Here is a 23,061-nt window from a genome sequence, read left to right as displayed (position 1 = left end):
ACAGGTATACGTTCAAGAACCATCATAGTAGTCAAGGACAAGGCACACAACATTCCTACATTGAAGAGATGCTTGCTGCACAATCTCCCCAGGTGCCCATCCACTTCCCCCACACTCGGTCATGCTTGGCTGGACAGTCCCTCGCTTCATAAACCAGTTTTTCTTGCTGGGCGCACCAGCCTACCCCACGGCGCCACTTCCTGATGCAGGGACAGTTTCTGCTTTCCAACTCGCTGGGATGTATCTTTTGGCCACTAAACAGGCCATCCCCACAAATGACTGGTCTGTTGGACCTCACTCCCTCAAGAACTCCCAATAAAACAGGTAACAGGGTGACCTCGACCTCCACCTGTAGGATTCTGGAGATCTCCGTTACCACCGCCTGTCAGTAGGTTGCTATGTGGGGGCAAGTCCACATCATATGAAAAAAGTCAGCACTAGGACCTGCACAACATGGACAGTTAGCCTGGGGCAGGAGGTCCACTCTATGCAACCTGTATGGAGTGAGGTACACCGTGTGGAGAAAGTAGGTCTGCACCACCCAGAGATGAGAGGTCAAGGTCAGTGTCCGCGGGGCCATCAAAGCGTCCCTCCAGTCCTCGTCGTCCACCGGACTCACCCACTGTTTTCACCGCTCTCGGAGCTTGTCAAGCGTATGTGCTGTGTTAACGACTAATATGCGATAAATGTGCGACACTTCCCCTCTACCCAGGGCGCCCACCAGTGCCTTGGCCTCAACAGGGCTCAACTCAAGGAGAACCGTCCCGATTGAAAGTGCACATGTGATGCATGTCTGAGTTGCAGATATTTGTGAAACTGGGACCGTGTGAGCAAAATCTGCTGCTGAAGCTCCTGGAAGGACCGCATGTGGGAACCCACCTAGACATCACCCAGCAGCTAAATACCTATGAGGTCCCATTTGTGGAACTCCTGAAGCGCTGAGACCCCTCCCAGCCACAATCCCTGCCACAGCGGAGTCTGTTGAGTAAGACGGCGCCACCACCCCGTCACCCGCAGCTCCCCACCCCATCAGCACTACCCTCATCACCGCCCGGACTTTACGTGGCAGGGGGGCACCGTACAGCATCCCAAACAGACCAGGAAAGTCCATCGTCAAGAGTTCTAACTGGTATGCGGAATCTGCCCACCCCCCCCAAATCATTCATTAACGACCAGTAGATGCATTGCAAGGTAGTAAATATAGAGATTAGACATCCCCAGGCCCCTTCATACACATCACCCTGACAGGTGTGAAAAAACAGCCTGGGGCGCGAACTGTGCCACAGGAATTGCTGCGCGACCACCTCCATCTCCCTAAACTATCGCCTGGGGATGTGGTAGGGGAAGTTCTGGAGCAAATAGAGGAACCGGGGAAGCACCATCATTTTATACAGCGATATCCGTAGTTGAGGGGCAGAGACCGCCGTTGCTGGAGGTCCTCCTTGACTCTTCGAGTTAGTGGCACAACATTAAGAGACAATGCCAGCTCAGATAGCAGTGCTATATGCACCCCCTGATACTGGAAACGATTGCATCGGATAGAAATAGCACTTTGCCAATCATAGCAGTCCCGTGGGGGGGGGGGGATCAACGGAACCAAGAGAAATTTACTAGGGTTAATTATCAAACCTTAAGCCTCGGCAAACAGCCCCAGCAGCTGCATCACCCTAGGTCCACTGCTGACCGGGTTAGCCAAGAACAAGAGTACATCTTCTGCGTATAACACAATGCAGTCCTCCCTCCCGGTGGGCCATGCCCAATCATCAATTAGGGGACCCTCTCTTATTAGCTTCGCGAGCAACTCCATCGCTAGTGTGAATAGGAGCGGGGACAGGGGGCAGCCCTGGAGGGTACCCCTGCGGATGGGAAACTGGTCCGACCCTGCCCCATTCACCAGCACTCTGGCCGTGGGATTAGAGTAGAGGAGTCCCACCAGTGCCCGGAACCGTGGACCAAACCCGGCACTCGAAAGCACCCCTTGAAAGTAGGACCAGTCCGTGTCGAACGCCTTCTCGAAGTCCACAAGGACGCGCGCCAGTGGAAAGGTCAAGAGGGCCCAGTTGGCCAGTGCGACGTGCAGTCGCCTAATACAATGCCTGGTACTACTAGCTGGCATAAAACTACACTGATCCAGGTGGATCAGTGAAGTCAACACTCTCTTCAACCTAGCGTCTAGAACCATGGACAGTATCTTGATTTCAGTATTCAGAAGCGAGATGGGGCGGTACGCAGAGCAACACCTCGAGGGGGAACTAGTCTTAGGAATCACCACTTTGGTGTCCTGATCTAGTCCCGGGGGAAAACCCCCAGTCTTCTCAGCCTCCTCAAACATGGCAAGCAAATGGGGAGTTAGGATATCACGAAACTTGGTGTAGAGCTCTGCCGGGAAACCTTCTTACCCGTGACCAACTTTGATATAGCAGCCCCGATTTCCTCGAGTCCATGGGTTCATCAAGGTCCTGTCTGTCTGCCACGTGATTCTTTGAAAGAACACCTCCTCCAGCAAGGGGGCCTCCCTCCCCACTTGGGGCTGAGTATGCTCCTCGTAGAGCCTCGCGTAATAGGCGGCGAAACTGTGCGCTATCTCGCATGGCGTCTGGGAAATGGCTCCAGAGTCGTCAACGACCTCTGGAACGACTCTGCTTGCGGTCGGTCCAGTTGCAAGCCACTGCAAAAGCTTGCCGTTTTTGTCCCCTCATCCGTTCACTCGGGCCGCGGAGGCCCGCCACATATGCTTTGCTGTCTCGAGAGTGGCGTGCCTAATCTCTTCCCTAACCAAGGCGAGCTGCCTTGTGACAGCCATATGCGTGGCATCGGTGAGTTGGCCCTTCAGACGCACTGCCTGGGTCTCAAGCGCTGACACTTTATGGTTACGCACACGCTCCTGCACACAAAGGAGATGCTTGCATGCCCCCTAAGAGTGGCTTTGCAAGCAGCCCAAACTGTACCCGGAGACGGCACTGATTCAAGATTGAAAGAAAAGTAGTCAGAGAGCCGGTTCCCAATGGCATGATGCGTAATCGCTATCCTGAAGATAGCGGGTACTGAGCCGCCACACCGGGCGCCTGACTGTATCGATATCATCCAGCCACAGAAGGAGTGGCGCGTGGTCCGAGACTCCATGGGAGAGCACCCCTGTGACCCAGAGTACCTCAAGGGCTGGCACAAGAAAGAAGTCTATCCTGGCATGAGTGTGGTGCGCCGCCGACGTACTGTCGCAATTGGGTGCCAAACCCGCCACACATCACAGAGACCAAGGCCCTCCACCCATCTGAGCAGCCCCTCACCCTGGTAACTCGGCTCAAGGACAAAGGCCCGGTGATATCCATCTCCGGGTTCATGACGGAGTTGAAGTCCCCCCCAATATGTTTAGGCCCGGGGGGAAGTCCCGCCATCACGTCCCGGAGGGTCACGAGATAACGTTCCAGCGCACCCGGAGGAGCTTAGACACTAAGGATATTGCTTGGGTGCCCCCCCCCAGAGCAATCCAGAGACTGCCACATACCGTCCCTAAGGATCCAACTGGGAGACAGCAACCACCATAGGTAGGGAACAGTGCAGCAATACGGCACACCCCAAGAGCCCCTGGAGAAACCCATGTGGTAGACCCTGTCGTATCCCCACCTCATGAGCATAGGGCACCGAGTACCAAGCAAGTGGGTCTCCTGGAGTAAGACTATGGACGGAGCAAAGCGGCGGATGGTACAAAAGACCGCAGATCGTTTAATTTTATCCAGGAGCCATTTACGTTCAAGGAGAGGACCCGCTTGGCCAGGTCCAGCATGAGTAAGGAATCAGTAGTAGTATGTGCAGTGTGCCCGTCTGACCTTCCCATCGTGATCAACTAGTCAAACACAGGACAGCATGACACAAACTCAACCGTAAAAAACTGTAGATGAACAATCCTGTGAACCACCCCCCCCCACTGACCCCCACCCTATACTTCCACCCCAGAAGCATCTGTCGCCCAAAACTGTGAAAACAGTGTCAATAGTAGGTGTGGAGTGGTGGACCCCTCCACTGAGTCGGAGTTCTGCAATGCGGCCGTCCGCCGCCCCACGCCCTTTGCCAGGAACGGACCATTCATCCATGCCCTTTTACAGGTCAGTCTCAAGAGAGCAAGAGAGATTGGCTAAGGCACTCCCCCTCTACAGCCGGAGCCTGCCTCTTCTCCTCTGGACTGTCTGGTGTACTCCGCCGACCCGCCGTGAAGGCCGCTCCTCCTTCTCCTGCGGGACCGGGTACGCCCCTGCTCATCCCCGTGCCCCGGGGGAGCCTCCAGGCCACCCGATGCTCCTCGGTAAGCCAGTCCTACGCAGTCTATATTGATTAAAAAAAGAAGGATTTCCCTTCCATAAGGACCTTGAGGTGCGCAGGAAAGAGGAGCATGTAAGTCAGTTGCATTGCCCGCAGCTTCTGCTTGACTCCCTCGTAAGACCAGCACCTGGCCTGCACCTCACGGGTGTAGTCTGGGAAGATTAGGATCTTGTGGTTATCCCAGCGAAGGTCCGGGTGGGCACTTGCCTCCTGAAGGATGACATCCTGGTCTTTAAAGCTGAGGAACCTTGCAATCATCGGCTGCCGGGGGCCACCCGGCGGGGTCTGGGCGCCAAAACCCTATGGGTGCACTCAATGGTAAACCAGGGGGAAAGCCGCTGATCAGGAACCTACAATCTGATCCAGCGCTCCAGGAAATCGATCGAGTGGCTCATCTCCGCTCCCTCCGGGAATCCCACAAAAACAGGTTGTTATGCCTGGAACGATTTTCGGCGTCTTCTGCCCTATGGTGGAGTTCACTCATGCGAGTCTGCAGTTGAGCGACTTTGGCCTGGAGTTCCAAAATCTCATCCTCCGCCTGGAAGACCTGTTTTTCAGCTTCTTTGATTCAGCCCACCACTGCCCGCAGATCCTGTTACAACAGGCTCACATCCTCCCTTACTTCCCCCACGTTGGTCTCAACTGTCAACTGCGAGGACTAGATGGCCTGAAGGATCGTATTCACCCCCTCTGCTGCGGAAGCCTCCGGGACTGGATCACCTGCCGCTCAAGAGGCCGCATGCTTAGCAAATTGATCAATGCACTGCTGCGACACCGGCGGCTTCTTACTTGCTTTGTCCTTCCCCATGTTGGCCACTAGTCCGGGGTGCCGATGACACCACCGGGACCCCCTCCAATGATCCAGTCACCAAAGGGCAAGTGGAGGATCCGCAGCAGCCACACTCCAGTCGCCTGAGGACCACTCTCCAGCGGGCTGGTGGGGGACCCAGCGGCAGGCGGAGCCATCCTCTGCAGAATCTGTGCCTACTCCGGCCCCTCAATGCATGGCACTGCATCTGGCTCTTGCCTGTGTCCCACCACCAACCCAGGTCTCGCTGGCCGCCGGCGGGTCTCCCCTTCAGGCGCCTTCTGTCCAGTTCTTTGATCTCCTCTCGGGGGCCGGTCGCCCCACCAAAGGCCGCTCCGCTCCTCGAAGGCCCGAACACACCGGGTACTGTTCTCTGTACCGCGGGTCACGTTCGGGCCGCCGCAGACTGTGTGCTGCACCGGTGGGGTGGGAGTTTCAGTGCCCTCCGCCCCTCAAAGTTCGCTGGCACCCCCAGCCGCGACCGACAACCACAGCTTCAACACCGGTGGGCCACTGGCTTGGGCACCACCTGCTGCTCCTGCCGCCAGGCAGCACCCATGTTCACCGCCAGCAGGTGGGGACCTCGCTGGGCCCCGGACTCAGTCCACACCGTGCAGATCTCTCTACGATCGCAGCACCGGGCCAGCACAGGCCCCCTTCCACCACTGTCGAAATCTCTCCCCACGCCCGGGCTGCAGCGTGAGCCCTGGGCCACGGCCCGGAGGGGCAGGGCACCTCTCGTCCTCTTCGCCGCGGTCCCGCAGCAGAATCACAGATCAGGGCAGGTGGCGTCCCCAATCTTAGGTGCGCTGCGCCACTCCAAGAGGACGCCGCGACCTCACCGGCAGCGAGCCCTGCTCAACTGGGCCCTGAGGTAGGCAGCAGGCACCGGCCTAGGCTGCGGAGCCCATCCCAGGCTCCGCTGCGAAATAAGGGAAAGTCCAGGCCCCCACTCCGCCTCAGCTGACTCCTGCACAGGCAGGGCCCCAAGCGAGGACTAAACGGGCACAAGATCGGCAGAGCTCATCAAGGTGGATGACGGAGGGGTCCGAAGCACTCTTAGAGTGTGACCGCCATCTTGACGCCCATAGCCACGCCCCCATCTTCTTAGATTTTTACAGTTCCCTTTAAAATGAAAACCCCAACATAAACCTGACAGATAGTCTAACCTATCTCAGTAAACTGAACCTACCCAGACTGGACCTTCGCCAGTCCACACTGAACCAACCCATCACTGACTTAGTAATAATAACAGCGGGGGAAAGCCCCCGACCCAAATGGCTTTACTGAAGAACTATGCAAATCATTGCTACTCTTCTTCCACTAATACAGGGCACATCGGAGGTACCTCCGTGGAAGCAACTATAGCACTAATCACTAAAGAGAGAAAAGACCACACACACCCTAAAAACTATAGACCAATATCGCTCATTAATTTGGACAGTAAGTTGTATGCTAAAATCCTGACTAAACGCATTCCATTACTGATTCGCCCTTACCAAGTCTGTTTTCTCAAAGGCAGACTCTCCAATGATAACATTTGACTTATGGGTCATGTCCAACAGATATGCAATTCTAATAACTCCCCAGTAGCTGCAATAGCATGCAATGCTGAGAAAGCATTTTCTAAAGTTGTGTAACCCTTTTTGAGAACCACCCTATCATGCTTTTGCCTAGGTGAATCATTCATAAAAATGGCAATGACCCTCTACTCCAATCACAGTGCAAAAATGAGGACCAGCGGAGTACTGTCTGATTCATTCCTGCTCAAGCAAGCAAGGTACAAGGCAAGGCTGCCCTCTCTTGCCCGCCCTCTTTTTGCTAGCCATTGAATCACTCTTACAGTCCCTTAACAACAAAATAAAAAAAACAACTCCATAGGTATAAATATTAGGGGGTAAATCCTTCAAAACGGCAGCATACGCCGATGACATCTTAATTACTACTGAAAAAGCAGACATCGCTATTACTGAAATGATGACCAAAACGGACGACTATGCTGCTGCATCTGGTACACCCTCAATAAAGGTAAGTCGGAGGTCTGCCCACTAAACATTCTTTGTACCAAAAAGGTATTAGGAAAATCTGGTTTAGCTCGGCAACCTAAATTCCTTAAATATTTAAGTCTCAAAATCAATAACAGCCTTTCTGAATCTATCCGTCCTTGAATCCCTGGTTCTTTAAAAGGTACATAGTTGTCTAGAATGTTGGTCACCACAATTACTGACCTGGTGGAGCAAGCTTAAATCCATAAAAATGGTTATCACTCTGATTGCTAATTAACTACTAAACATGTCCCCCATCCTGTGTTCACATGACTTTTTCCATAACTCAGATTTCCTCATCAACAAATTCCTTTGGAATTCAAAAAGATCACGTATCTCCCTAAAGAAACTTCGTCTACCCAAACACTTGGGTGGGGCTAACCTTGATGATTTCAGAAAAGACCAAGTAGCCTTTTTAGTGGCTCAGGGGGCAAAATGGTTTGACAACACTCCTGACTTCACTCCATCATGACCCTCTTTGGAGCGGCCACTAGCAGACAATGTCCCTATGATTTGCCTTGTAACTACCTATAAAAATCATCCTAGTCTTTATAACTTAATCTTAAACCACACCAGACAAAGTTTTCTGCAACTTGATCTCCACCTTTCAGATATAAAAAAAATTAGACACTCCTTACATTCCTCAATCTAGTTCAATGGGGACATTAAACTGGGCCCAAATCTATACATCGCTAGTTAATTTAGGTCGAAAGGAATCTCTATGGAGGGTGACCTTGGCTCCAAAGTACACCCTTTTCAAAATTTCACAAAAATGTTGATGACCCATTTGACTTTTATGACTTCCTTAAACTGGAGGTCGCAATTTCTAAACACAAAGCTTTCCCTTTTAAACCTGCATCGCTGCCAACCCTCTTGGCATGGGTGCGAAAAGGCAGCCATACGGCCTCTAAGATTTATGCCAAACTCAGACCCAAGTCCATGTCCAGCTCATTATGTGAAATCTCCCAACAGAAACGGCAGAGTGATTGGACCCATGATGGCCCACGTGAACCCTTATATATTGACAGGCATCAATTATGGTCCTCCCCATTCACCAAAACAATAATCCAGAATCTTGCTCAAGCCAAACTACACATCCTACATAGAACATACTATACTCCATACCGACTTGCAACCCTGGGCCTATTAGATAAAGATAAATGCTGGAGCTGCAACACACCAAATGCTGTATGACTGCCCCTTGCTGTACAACCTTTGGAATAAAGTCCATGATACCATTGACAATATTTTGCAGACTAAGCTCCCCAGGACATTTTCGTTTTCTGTTTGAGGAACCTTTCACCTCTCATACAATACAGAATTACAGCGAGAAGACCTGCTTTTAGCTGACTTACTGTTTCCTCTTGCCCACCCATAAAACCATCCTCTCCACCTGAAAGTTATTGGGAAATGCCTCTAATAACACCTGGTGGGAGTAGTTAAGGTACACTAGGTGCTCAGACACCATCCTTTCAACTCAATACCCCTGGATCTCAGCCAACAAGGCACAACTGAATAACAGAGATAGATGTTTGGAAGTCTTGCTTTCTTCCTTGTTCTTTTTTTACTTCATTCACAAAACACAGCTGCAGGATTATAATACTCTTACGTAGCTTAGTCAATGACTTACTCTTTACCAATATTTGTGTCATCTGGTAGACCATGTAACTGTGCATCACTTATTAACTATACTCTGCTCTTGTCTACATGCCAACCACTTGTTTTGTATATTTGAAATTTCCAATAAAAATGTGTGAAATAAAAACATTTTTAAATCCTTGCTTGCTAGTGGGTCAATCCTTTCTCTTTGTCCCTCCTTTTAGTCTTTCATCTCCTCCCACAGAGCCGCACCCCAGGACTTGTATCCTTCCACTTGTCCCATTGTAGCATCAGTTTAGGGACTACTTTTCCCTTTCTCTAACAGCTTTTGATACATGCGCTCAATGTTTTCAGCCACTTCAGGTCCATTTTTGTAAATAGAGCTGTAAATCATGTTCTTCTCTCATTACATCTGATGTGCATACAAAGACCAAGGTCGAATGTTAGAGGCTATTTTCCGAGGGCATCTGCTTTTGTTCCACGTCGCACCAAGAGAATCGTGACCACAACTATTTACATTGATCTCCAGTTAAGCACTGGGGATGCGCAGAGAAAATCACTACTGTTACGATTTTAATGAATACTGCCCCAATTTAATATGGCAGCCGCATGTAATGTGCGATGACCTCATTAACGCTGCGTGTCATGACGAGGCCATTTTGTTGAAACAGACGAGCTATGACTTCTGTCAGGAAAATTAACAGATGGTGACTCTCACTTCTGGCTCCAAACCTCCGAGACCCGCTTCCTGGCTCCATGTGGCATAGCCGTATGGAGGGGAATCTAAATTTACAGAGGACCTTTAACCCTGGTCTTTCTGCAATCACCTTACTTATCAGTGTATGCGTTTCTTAGGATCAGCCATGCCTCACTCCTTCCACCCTCAAGCACTGGCATGCCTTTGGTGGCAGGCGCATGGCCCATCTACATTTGCTGTGAAGCCCTGTAAAAGCTCTGGCTGTGCTTCCTGCATGCTCTTGAATACATAGGTACATATGGTGCGCACGTGGCTCAGGGCTTTGCCAGCGGACTGGCAGCTTGCAGGTTACCCTCCACTGAGCCCTGCTTCCAGGCTTTGGATACATTCATCATCAGAGCCCAGTTAATCTAGCTGCTTTCTGCTGTGCTCTAGGGCATGGAGGTCCTGGGAGGGAGAGGCAGGCAGCCTCAGCGAACATACGATACACAGCCCTTTAACTAAAGGAGGTTATACATTTCATATGCACTGTGACAGATAACAATTTACTCAGAGCTATCTTTTTTAATAATTTGAATTAAAACTAAATTGTGTTTGTATTGTTACCCAGGTAGGTGAATCCCCTCAGAGGTTTGATGTGTTCTTACACGGTCAGCAGCAAGAAAGTCTGTGTGGGGGTGGTACCAAGCTATCAAAGGCCACAAAACCTGATGATGTAATTTTCTTCGCGCTTGCCGCCAGTGACTTCCCCTTTCTCTGTAGCCTGTACGTATGCATTTACAAGATTTGCTTGCAGTTAAATCATGCCAACAAGCTTAATTACAGTAATATTGCGGGTGATTCTGTGTCAGGACCGGATGTTTGGATTATGCTTAACTTTTCCATTAATTTCCACTCAGCAGTCTTAATAAACAAACATTTATATGTCAAAATTACAAAGCCCAAAATCTCTGCTTCAGTGAAAAAACAACCATAGAACTATAGTCCCATAAATGTAACCATCCAGGACCGCACTTCCTCTTTCTTCGCTGCTCAGCGTGCCTTTCTCCTTCCTTACATGTGTTTAATGTGCCCTTCTGCATTGTTATAATCATATTGTACAGTTTATTTCCTTTGTACAGTTTACTTGATAATTTTCTGTTTTGTGTTTTTCCCTACCACGCGTTTGGAGGCCGCTACTCGCAGGATCATCAGCGACCTCCGCACGCTGCCTCACCGAGTCTGCCTCGGGGTGTTCTGTTTCCTTACGCTGTGGCTCAGGGAGCGTGCCGCTCTTGACAGGGGCTCACGTATGGTGTCATTTGAGGACTACCTGGGGGCGTGGAAGGGGTGTCGCTCCAAGAAACAAGACGCGTACCCATCTCGAATTCCGTACATTCCTTGTATTCCTGGGCTGACGCGTCGCTGCTGATTCCTTCCGCTTTCAGCAGCGATTGCGTGCCAGCCCATGTAATTGACCTCCGCTCGCCTACTAAGCACGATACACGCTCTTGATAAGCAGTTCCCATTGCAGAGCTCACCCTTTCCTGCCCAATTTTATTTAAAGAGCAGCGGCTCATTTCCATTTTTCACCTTTTCTTGCCAGTTTTTTTCAAGTAAGCTTTGGCTTAGGTAATTCTGGTGTGATGCCACGCCTGTCCAAGGGGTTTCTTTCTTCCTCCTTGGCTGTAATATACTATACCCATCATGGCCAGACTAATACAAGTTGTGAATCGGTGGAGGAGATCTATTCCCTCTTACCTAGTGACGAGAAGTTGGTGGATGTTATTTATGCATCCTTAGAGCAGGTGGTTGCTTAAGTCTTACAACCTCGAGTCAGCAACTGCTAGAGCTGGCAGTCCGAATTTCCTTTATACCCCTGGCTGGGGAAGGTTCAAGGTCGCTGGCGCCTCTCAGTGCACAGGGGCCTTCTAACTCAACTATACCCTGCACCAGTGCTAAAGCACAAACTTCCTCTTCCAACACTTTCAAACGCTTAGGCTTGGCCTTTCTGAAAAGACTCCTGGACTGATAACCGCAAGCGGCTACCCAGCCTGTGTTTACCCCCGATAACAATTCCTTTTTCTCCGGGGGACAGATGACAAAGCCGGGGACGATTCAGATAACCCTGATGGGGATTCTGGGACCAGAGTAGATCATGGCCACCAGAAGGCGGTGCCAAGAGAGCCAGGCTGGATGAGGTTGAAGATGACAAGAACACTGCTGTGCCATGGATGCTGAACCCCGAAGACACTTACCATCCTCCCTCAGCGGATTGGTTTCCAGCACAAAAGTGGCACGGTATGTTGCCGGCTGGATACGCAAGCCCATGGACTAAGATGTGCTGGGCCGCCTGAGGGCTGAATGCCCACGACCATCTTTGGCCCATGAGGTCGCCTACACACCAGAGATTTGATTCCAGGATGGCAACCTTTGTAGCCAAGTTCATCAAAAAAAAAAAGTCTATCAATCTATTAAAAAAGTTTACAATCAACAAATTTTTGCCAGAAGAGATAGGGGGTGCTCCTCTGGCCGTTCCCTCGCAAACCCCCAAAGACCACAAACAAAGAGATCCATGCAGTGGAAGGATCAGAAGCGCTTCGGGGGTTTCTACCCCTCACAATGACACGCCACAGGACATGGCGGAAGAGGACAATATTGCACCGGGAGCCATTGCTGTTAAGTTATACCCCTTTTTTCCCTTACGTGGTAGGGGGTAGACTTCAGTGGTTCACCCAAAAGTGGACATTCATCACAGGGGATGCTTTGGTCCTCCAAACTATTAAAGGCTTTCACACAGAACTTAACGGGACTCCAGTCTAAAGGTTTACCCACAATCTGTGGTGTTCTCAAGAGAAGATTCACACGTGGTGGATCAAGAGGTGGCCGAGCTCCTGAGCAAAGGGGCAATTGCCCACTGGATGCTCCACCCGAGAGGGCTTGTGAGCAACATTTTTCTGATCAAGGAAAAGGACAAAGACTTCCAACATCAAGTCTTTCAACAAGTGGGTGGTATATCGACATTTCAAAATGGAGGGTATTCACCTCCCAGGGACATCCTTCTACCAAACGACTGGTTAGCGAGGCTGGATCTAAAGGACGCCTACCTTACCATTCCCATCTTCCCGCCTCAGACGCTTCCTTCAGTTCGAATGGGATGGCCAGCTTTACAAAATTACATGCATTCCCTTCGGACTGTCCTCAAGAGATTGGTGTTTCAGTAAGGTGATGAGACCGGTCATGGAATGGCTGCGGGCCAGGGGAGTCAGACTCATTGTCTATTTAGACGATATTCTTCTGATGGACTAGAACAGGGAGACTCTCCTTTAACAACTGGATGTGACCAGATTCCTCCTACAAGACCTGGGTTTCCTCCTGAACTGTCAAAAGTCAGAGTTCAGCCCGGCCCAACAAATGTTTTTTCTGGGGTGCTAGATAGACACAGTACAACAATCCCTTAATCTTCCAAAAAAGAAAATGGGTGTTGATTTGCAGGGAGCTGCGGAGAACGCTGGAGAGAAAAACAAAATCTCTTTACACCACCTTACCTCCTATCATCCTCCATTCAGAAGATTTTTCCCAGGCCCCCGTTGTTTGAGAGCATATAAGACCAAGACCGAAGAGCACCGCCCAGCTGTGGCAGCTCAATTATTCATCTCTCTCAAGAAACCCTTTAAACCAGTGTCGTCTTTTACCATTGCCTGTTGCATTCGATGGGTCCTCCAAGAATCGTGGATTGATACGTCCTTTTTTGGCGCTCTCTCTACTAGGGGCGCCATGGCTTCGAAAGCGTTTTCTCTGGGAGGCAAATTAGAAGACACCCTCAGAGCAGCTGATTGGTCATCAGAATCGACCTGTAAAACGTTTTATTTCAAACCAATTCCCAGCATGGTGGTTCTTGTCGTCAATCAGCATTAAACTAGCATAATCCGAGCCTCCAGTCCTGACAAAGAATGAAAAATTGCCTGTTTATCATGAAGGTAATTTTCAGTTCTATTTAGGACAAGGAGGAGAGGATTATAAACTTTTTCTCTCTATGCGTTCACCCTCCCGGCAGATTGGCAGTTCACTGTGAGGATAAGTATACACTGTTTGAAGTGCTATAGTGTTACTGTATGTTGTGTATGACACAACGTTTTAATTTTCTTGAGGGTACAGCTCAATACCTTTTTTTTCTCTGCTCCTTGTCGATTTCTGCTCGTTTGTTAGCGATCATGAAGTCTGGTTAGGAGTTTCAGATTTGGTTTACAATTGGATTTTTTTGTTGGTTTATTTTCTCAGGATCGGATCAAAAACAGGATTTTTGAAAGGCACCGTGATCAGGCAACACACTTGAAGAAAGAGCAAGTGCGGCCCTGGATGGCTACATTTATGGGACTATATCTCTATGGTTGTTTTTTTTCTCTGCAGCAAAGACTTTTGGGCTTTGTAGTTTTGACATGTAAATGTTTATTAGGGCTGCTGAGTGGGCGTTAAAAGGAATAGTTAAGCATAATCCTCGCCTCTGTGTCCATAATAGAACTGAAACTTTCCTTCATGATAACTAGGACATTTTGCATACATCCTTAATAAAACCAAACACAAAACTAACAACTCCTCACAAAATATATAGTAAGCAAAAAAATATGGTCAGTAACTTCAGGTTCCTTATTTTGCTGCACGTTCCGCCCCTTTAAAATAGGTAATGCACAGTCAAAAAAAGAATGACAAGTGCTCTGTGTACACTGAACTGGCAATTTATCGCTGAATCATAAATGTAAGTCTACATCCTGAACACATAAACAATGCTTTAGAAATCTATTGAGCTGCATGGAATTCTGCTGCTTGCGTACACGCCTGACCAGACAATAGAGGACCGTGAAAAGACTGCAAAATCGTCGGGCACCCTTGAAGCACTACCAGCATTTGACATCCCACCTGCACCAGACCTGAGGCCAGAGAAGCACTTGATCTTTGAGAAAGTTTCACACCAACAGCCAAAAAGACTCCTACTAACAGGTACAATCTTCAGTCCCGTATGGGAAGCAGCAACAGGCCACCAGCAAAACACCGCATAAAGGGAGAGGTGCCTCTTTTAGTAGGACCAGTTACACACAATGCGCATCTGACAGGGTATCCAGCCCCAAACATCCCATAGGAGGGAGGACATGGGCTTTTAGGCCATACTGCCATGATATCACACAATATCACTGGGTTTCTGAATATAATCTGATGGGTGTTGAAATGCAGTAGGGATTTGTCTCCAACCCACTGCTGAAGTCCTTCAAAAAGGAGAAATATCTTTATCAGCACGCTAAAACATGCTATTGAACATGGGGCAAAGTCGCAGAGACACCATGGCTTTTTCAGACTGTTCTTTGCAATAAAAAAAAAAAATATCAGGAATAGCCAACTTCCTATGGCAAGTCATATTTTAACATGTTGAGCTTTTTTAGGACCTACTGACCCTTTTGGAAAGTTGACAAAGAACAGGTGTTCTGGTCAATCAGGAAGGAGGCCTTTATATCTTATTCTTGTCACATTTGCTCTTTGTTCAGAGGCACAAGTCAAAAGTCAGTTTTTCTTACAATTAATTCCCCTTCTGACTGAAGAGTTTCAGTATTTTGTAAGTTTTCCCTAACACAACATTTAAATAGCTAAGTCAACTGTACAACAGTTCAAAATATATTTCAATAGTTGTGAAAGCCCATTGTTTGTACTTATGCGTGATGAAAAAAATATTTTAATAGGATGAAAACAAATCAGAACACTTTATTTGGTGATGTGCAAAGAATAAATGTTTTCTGAAACCTGATTTTCACAGATTTGTTAATACATTATATAGTTTTAACAGTAAAGATGAACGTTAGTGGGAAGGTATTTGGAAATTTCACGGACATTTTCTCTCTGTAAATGCCAGTGTGTGAGCACATCATGCTGTATTCATATATTTATTAGAAATTAGTGTTTAAACATAAACCTAGAAACACGCCTGCCCTGGTAACAATGGCATTAGTAAACTAAGAGGCATGTAATGGATCATGTGTCCCATGTATGTGGGCTAGATTCTTTTTATATATGGAGCAAATGTTTAGTCCGTTTAATCAATCAAAAAAGCTTTTTTGTACAGCAGAAATGCTGAGCTCACATATTTGAAGGTATACTCATATGTGAGAATGAAGAAAAAAGCAACTCTGTAAAGTAAAATATTTGCCTAGGATCGCACAATTGAGACCCGTTTACAGTTATGGTCGAGTAGATTATTCAAGTTACTCGACCTGCAGGCCTAGTGACATTTTTATGATTTTTCGAGGCCTGATGGGGAGTTCTTGGCTTGCATATTTTCCACATCTGCAGCGTCAAAGTACCTCTATTTTACTGTATTTGGCCATCCATACCAGTTCTGGTTGCTAACCTTTGGCAACCTCCATGAGCATCCACCACATGCTTAGCCCAGGGGCATCCACTCTTTGACAAAGATGTGTATGGTTGTTTCTTTCCATGGATGACTGTCTTCTGAAAGCTTTCCAGAAAGATCAGGTATCTTGGTTGGTCCCCACTAAATCCAATACACATATTGGTCCTCACCATCAGTGAAATGAAATCCATTCTCAATTCGACCTCACAAGCACTACTATCCTTAAGAGCTTGATTTGCTTGGACCCTCTGAACACCTCTCAAAAGAGCAACAAGAAATGCTTACAGCTCTGGCTCAAGATTCAGTCTGCAGAAAATCGCAATCCGAAACATACAAGATCCTGCTAAGCATGGTGGCATCTGGCTTTCCTTTGAGCCCACAATTTCATTTTGGGATGTAGACGCTCAAAAAACCTGAAAACACGGTGCACAAAGTTTCCACTGCTTCCCAAGGAAGCATAACGTCTACGGCATTTGGTCCTACATCATCTCATTACTCAGACATGAGGCAAATGGCAGATTTTTAACTAATGTTTGCATGTAATTTGTGCAACAAGTGATGCCTGTGGTTTGAATCAAATTGGAAGCTCTACATTTTCATAAATGTTCGATGTGACACACAACAAACCACACAATTCACCACCACACAAAAAAATACAGTCCACATATTACCACTCAATGCAACAGAATTCAACTCCACATAATTACACACTACTCAATACCACAGAAATACACCCAATATAAAACCACTCTGTCACATAGCAACAATCTATATAAATACACTCCACACCTTGCCATATAATTCTAATCACTATAATTCCACTCAACGCCACAAAGTTCCACACCACACATTCTATTCCGCACATTTCCATTCCACACCACATAATTTGACAAACTACATAATTCAACCCAACACAATTACACAAAACACCACATACATCCAATCCACATCAGAGAATTCCACACCATGTCACAAAATTCAACAGCCCACCACATAATTAAATTCCACTACATACCACTCCACAACACCATTCCGCATAATTACACTCCATGACACACAACCCCACTCCACATAATTCCAGTACACTCAGTACCACATAATTACTATCTTCATAACTCCACAGCACACCATGCCACGTAATTCCAGTACACAAATCCACTTTGCACCACACAATTCCATGCCAAACAATTCCAATCCAACCAACATAATTCCACTCCACACACATCCACTCCACAACATATAGGTAAAAACATTGTCACTTACAACGGCAATAGCTCTAACTCTCGCAAAAGCGAGAACTATTGGCTTTGCCTGTGCTTGTTTTTAAATATTGGGCAGCGTATAAAGCCATTTGCTGGAACTGTGCCATTGTGAATAGTGTGAGAATCAAACGCTGTGAGAATTTTTCTTCACTTGCAACAATTGTGTGATTCACTGTAAAGAAACACCGACATTTGTTATTTATCTAGTTCCCTCTGTTGTCTGGCTTCTCTTCTGTATGATCTTGTTTCTCTACCCACTGGTTTTACTCTCCGATTATTTATTTTGCCTCCCCTTCCCAGTCGCGTTGCTCCTCATTTTCCTCCTTGCTTACTATCTATTTAACGCCTTTCTATCCCATTGCACTTTTTCTTATCACTTTTCTCTCCTGCTTTGTTTGTTTTACACGTTTTCTTTCTGTAGTCTTTGTGCTTGCTTATTTTCCTGTTTCACTCTTGCCTCTATTTTTCTGGTATCCTATTCTCTCCTTAATCATCTTTCCTTTAACTTGTTTCCTTTTCTTTCTCTTTTGCCTCATGCCTGCTCCATTCTCTCTTCTCGTAAATATTTCTCCCTAGTATTGCTTTTTTAACTTCGCTCACTTTAGCTCCCTCTACCTCTTCTTCCTACTGTTGTAACTTCATGCATGAGTTGTTTCCAGCACAGTTACCCAGGTTTTACTTGCATTCACAGTTTTTGTTACTGTTGTTTGTTTAAAAAAATGTGCTAGCAAATGCTAAAGAGAAGTAGCTACCATGCAATGCTCGGATCTGCTTTTCTTCAGTGTGTTTGCTGTTGAATGGAATGTAAAACTAAAGCTAGCATTGTTAAAGCCAAATAGGTTTCACCTATGCAAGAGCTATTGACTTTGTCAAATGTGTTTTAGCCGTGTTGTACATCAGCACTGACCATGCCACAACGTTTTTAGGGTCAAGCGCACAAGTGCTCCGTCCCTGTTGTAATCTCTCTTCGGGCCTTTAACCACACCCATGCCACGCCTTTCACTTTCATTGGTTCGTGTGCTTGCCTTTTAAAATCCACTTGATTTCATTAGTGGAAGGCATGCATAAGTCATGCCTTTTCTGGTATTTAGCCCTCCTCGAGTGCACCGGGCAACTACTGAAAACATACCAGGCTCCATGTTTTCAGCATGGTTTCTGCACTACTTTATCTTTGTATTTTCCACACAGGACAACCGTGTTCATTTTTTTTGCTTTTCAATTCCAGCCGACTGCGCTGGGTTTTACAAAGCACGATGTCGCTCAATTTTTTTTCTTTCAATTTATGAGGAATGTAAAGTCCGTTTAAGAGTACATCGCTAATAGATCTAACACGAGCAAATGCAAGACCTATAGCATCGCAAATGCTTGTTTTTTTTTTACTTTCAAACTTGCTTAGCAGCAGCTGCGCTGCGGTACAAAATGGCTAAATAAATCCTTGACAATGTCAAAAACTTTTGTGTAGGAGAGACCTATTGGTTTTGCCAATGCTTGCTTTGAGTCGCAGCTGCATTACAAAATCAAAGTCTGCGACGACCTCGGTCAGAGACGGTGATAATGCAGCTGAAGATAGTTGATCACCAGGTGGCAAAAGGGGCTTCCAGCCAAAGAGGTTTTAATCTCCATCATTAACAAGAAGTTTTGATAAAACTGCCACTCGGAAAGCATTGCAAGCTGCCTGGAAATACTTCACCATTAGCATCCACATATGCAACCCCAAAAGCACTGCTACACAAGGTATTATTACGGTAAGATATTAAAACCATTAACAACAAGCATGGCATATTAGCATAGCACACATAGAAGTGCAAGACAGACCCAGACATAGAATGTACACAGGATCCCCAAAGGCCACATTACAAAATGACATCAAAACATGACTAAAATTGGAGCGTTGATACAACATTAAAACATTTCCTCGACAACAGGAACTTCACATACAAACTATAAAGTCTTTAAATCCAGCATTGAAGCACTAACTGGAGTTATTCAAGCACAGCACTGCTCTCTGTCAATTATGTAAATGAGGTATACAAATATCATGGTCACAGCTCAGTATGGAAATATCATCAGTTTCACTCCCCAAATTTGAACTGTTACACTAATGTGTCTTACATCAGCATTAAAATAAATCCATGGTAAAACAAAACACAATCTGAAAGCACAATTCTGCACTCATGTGAATTGTAGGAGTACTAATTAGAGATAGCATTTTAGATGTTAATTAGCAGCGTCAATAAATCATTTTAAACAACGAATGTGTGATGATGCCACGACTTCTAGAATTGGGCCAAAGGCATAGCTGACGGAATTTCAAGTGAATAATCCCACCCCTTTACCAGACTAAAAAGATTTGTGCACACAGAATTAACAGTATCCTAGAGAATACAAAATTCTGATCGTAGCTGGATTCTAAATCAACGTTATAAGACTTTAAATTTCAATTTTATCCTAATGTCATTACGTTTTTTTTTTTTAACCACCAATGTACCAAATTTGTTTCCATTTCAAAATCCTCAGTGAAGTTTCTAGATAGCTTACTTAGCTACTGTTAAAAGTTAACTCCAGATAAGACTTTTGATAGATTTGAAGTTGTGGTGTCAAATGTAGAGAGGGTCTATCACAACTGGGTCTCACGTGCAAAAAAGAACCTTGTTAGACTGAACTCAATATGGATCTGATCATCAACCATGTTTGAGTACCGCAAATAACGACATGAATGCAGTGCAATGGGCTAAGCCACCTCGATAATTAGCCAGAGAAAACCTCACACCCGTAGGCTAGTGATGGTAGTTGTTTAACACAAATTAAAGAAAAGATCAGGACAACAGCTGGCCAAACCAATTTGACACACAATCACCTTGCAGTATTTACTGCTTTATTTGTCTTGATGTACAAATTCAATGCCTGGAGACACATTTGTAATCCTATTATAGTGCGTCCCACTTCTTGAGTGCACCATCATTATTAGGGTCACTTGGCAAGCTCTTTTGTTGCAAAGTCAGTGCTGTGCAAAAATGTGATAGGTGAGGTGTTCTGGGCTGAAGTGATAATACTTTAACCCCTACGGCAGATATTTGTAAAATTTACACAGGCAGTCCCTCCGTTTCTTCTAGAATAGTTCTCACTTTGTTCTTTGCAAAGGAGAAATAGCTGTTCTGGGGAGCACAACTGCTCATGAAATCAAGTTCAGACTCTCTCTTAAATGACACAATACCTGAGACAATCAAACTCCCCGAATATATTTATTGTTGCTGGGCGGTCTATTCTACTTTGGCTAGTTTGAAGCAAAGTCATTTTCTTTCCTGGTCGCCTTTCTGACACCCAGCTAGAGCAAAACTGACAACCGTATTCAAGACAGCTGCTTCATCTCCTCATCTGATGAGGAGGAAACTATTCTGTCACTCAAGGTGAACCTTCTCCCTACTGGTAGAGGCCAGCCAATCATGTGTCTCTGTCATATGTTTTTGCCCAAGTTTGACCTCTGGTGGTGCCCTGTGGCGGCAACCACAATGAAAACACACTCACCCAAAAAATACCTTGTACAAAAATTAGGTCCCTTGGCTTTGTCCTAACATGAATTGGTTCATCCCGACAACAATTTTCATGCAATCGCTGAAGAAAGTACAAATGATGTACTCCATTTAGAGGGACATTCATCTGGCACTCCCAGGTGGTAAATCTGTACTCATGTCTACTTATCAGACAGCTAGCCAGCTAAGTGGCAGGATGCCTAATCGCCCATAGGGGTGCTATAAAAATATTTATAACAAAACAACTCGCAGTGAGTTTGCAACTTTGTTTATTCAACTTCCTCTCTCCCAGCACCCAACAGAAATAACTCATCAGTTGCAACTGAAAGCCTGCAGATCGAATGGTTTGGGATTCCAAAGCAGGGATGTTCAAATGAGATGACTGTAGACATTCAGTAGTCAGGGATTTCCTCAATCCCACATCAGCTTGATTCGGGTAGAGTATTGATTAGATATCAGTATTGATGCTAATGTGAATTGGAATTGGTTGATAAGAGAAAAGATCTAGGCCCAAGCAACAGCTGGTACCCTGCAACTTCTATAATGGTTAGAGAAGATGAAATGTAATACCTGTGTTGGATGCTTTTATAGCTACAAGGAGGGATTCTATTTGGTATCAGTGATGTCAAGGACGGAATGGAATGTTGACAGGAGAGACTTGAAGGTGGCTAGCCTGGGAAAACCTGTGCTGGCTGTGTAGGCTTCCCACAAATAAGAGATTACTGTCAAGCCAGTGCCTGCATGTACTTACATGATGTGGCAACGAGCTGGCTAGCTACTGGGAAACACACATACTGCCCGATTGTACCTGAAATTATGACCCACTTGTTTGAAATTAAATGTATGACCAGTGAACTAAATTAAAGAAGTTAGCTTATCCCCTGCTGTTTCGTGACACTATAGGTGACCAGTGAACTAAGTTAAAGTAGTGAGCTTATCCCCTGCTGTTCCGTGACACTATAGTGCTACTAGAGGGTACGAGCAAATGAGATTATTGGTCTAAACACTGCTACTTCTCAGGATCACCTTGCCCAGAGACCTTCCTGGTAAAATCTAGCATCTTAGTCAGTTTCAGTCTCCTGAAATATTTTCAGACTAATTATGAATTCTTGCCCAAGAAGTTTGATCTTGTGAAAACCTAAATAACAAACACTTTCATTTAGATACGGGTTAAACTTTGTATCAGAAGAAATCCCTTTGTACTTCAACAATTTGATTATAAAAATTGCTTGAATATTAACGTAGTAGACTAGCTGCTGTTCAGGAAATAAATAGTACCGGCAAGAAGAGTTTGTTCTTGGTTGTTAGGGAGTTATTTCAAATGATGTACCCTTTCGCCTATTTGCGAGCAGTTTTCGACTACAGAAAACCCAAAAAAATCTATGCAGCAACTTATCTTGCAAGACAAAACAACATTTTCTATGCTTCATGTGTGGTGGGTGACTATTCAGTCTTTATTCTTAAATAGCTTTGATGGTGTATCTTTGCATGAGAGATGTAGACTTATTTAATGTCTCTACCAAGCCTTTATATCATGCGTCATTAGTATCCCCTCTGACTTTTTTTTTTAGTGTAATGATGGTAGGGCATCTAGCAGTTCAGCCAACCAGTTGGAGAAACTCCTCAAGGATAAACCTGACCCTTAAACGGGCGAACGCGATATTCATTCATACTTTATTACAGAGACTGGACCCTTGTTCTCACTGATTGAAGGTGGCCTACGATTATTATCTTATTTAGATTTTCTCAGTTTCCATACGGACAGTCGCAACTGTAGTTTTGCCTGTAGGAATGTCTGTATTCTCATAGTTGCATGAAATTTAATGGGAATAACCCGATTTCTCTTTTGTCTTGATGGAGACGATAACTGTCCCTTGGCTAAAGTGCTTGTCTTCCCTGGTATGACTTTATGCGAAGAACTGTGTAGCACGGCTTCTTTTAAATTTGTACTTTATTGATATAATGCGAAAGCCTTCAATAAAATCAGAACAATAAAACGTATCTACTTTCTATGGAATAGGGACACGGAGTTTCACTGTTATGATAAAGCTGTATTTACACTTTTTTTAATATACGGACACGTGCGCAGAGGCCAAGGCTGATAAAACCTCCGGCAGCAGCTTTTTTCCCCGTGGCTTCGAAGATACCAAGTTTTATTTAAGAACAATAACTTTGCATCATAACAACTCTTCAATTTAAAGCACATCGCGTTTACAAAGTAATGTGCGTTACATTTTTCAACCTGATAACTAAGCTGTTGACAGGCTTGTCTATCCACCGCTCAGCTCTGCTCAATCACTCTCCAGGGAAGAAAGAAAACCACAGCTCACTGTCTCAGTTGGAATACTAGGAAGGAGGCAGGACTGACCCTGCTCTCCCAGGGCACAGTCCACAGCGCCGCGGATCACAGGCAGTTAGGGGGAGGAA

The 23,061-nt window shown here is 46.0% G+C and overlaps 1 protein-coding gene across 2 annotated transcripts in view; it reads right to left on the bottom strand.

Annotated features, from left to right (window-relative positions):
• Positions 1–23,061, bottom strand: part of TRIM36 (tripartite motif containing 36) — a 340,171-nt gene that overhangs the window by 233,579 nt on the left and 83,531 nt on the right. The window lies entirely within an intron of this gene.

This window comes from Pleurodeles waltl, chromosome 1_1, assembly GCF_031143425.1.
Source record: "Pleurodeles waltl isolate 20211129_DDA chromosome 1_1, aPleWal1.hap1.20221129, whole genome shotgun sequence".
NCBI lineage: Eukaryota > Metazoa > Chordata > Amphibia > Caudata > Salamandridae > Pleurodeles > Pleurodeles waltl.
Note: the sequence above shows the minus strand (reverse complement) of the source record. Positions and strands in the feature narration are given on the sequence as shown.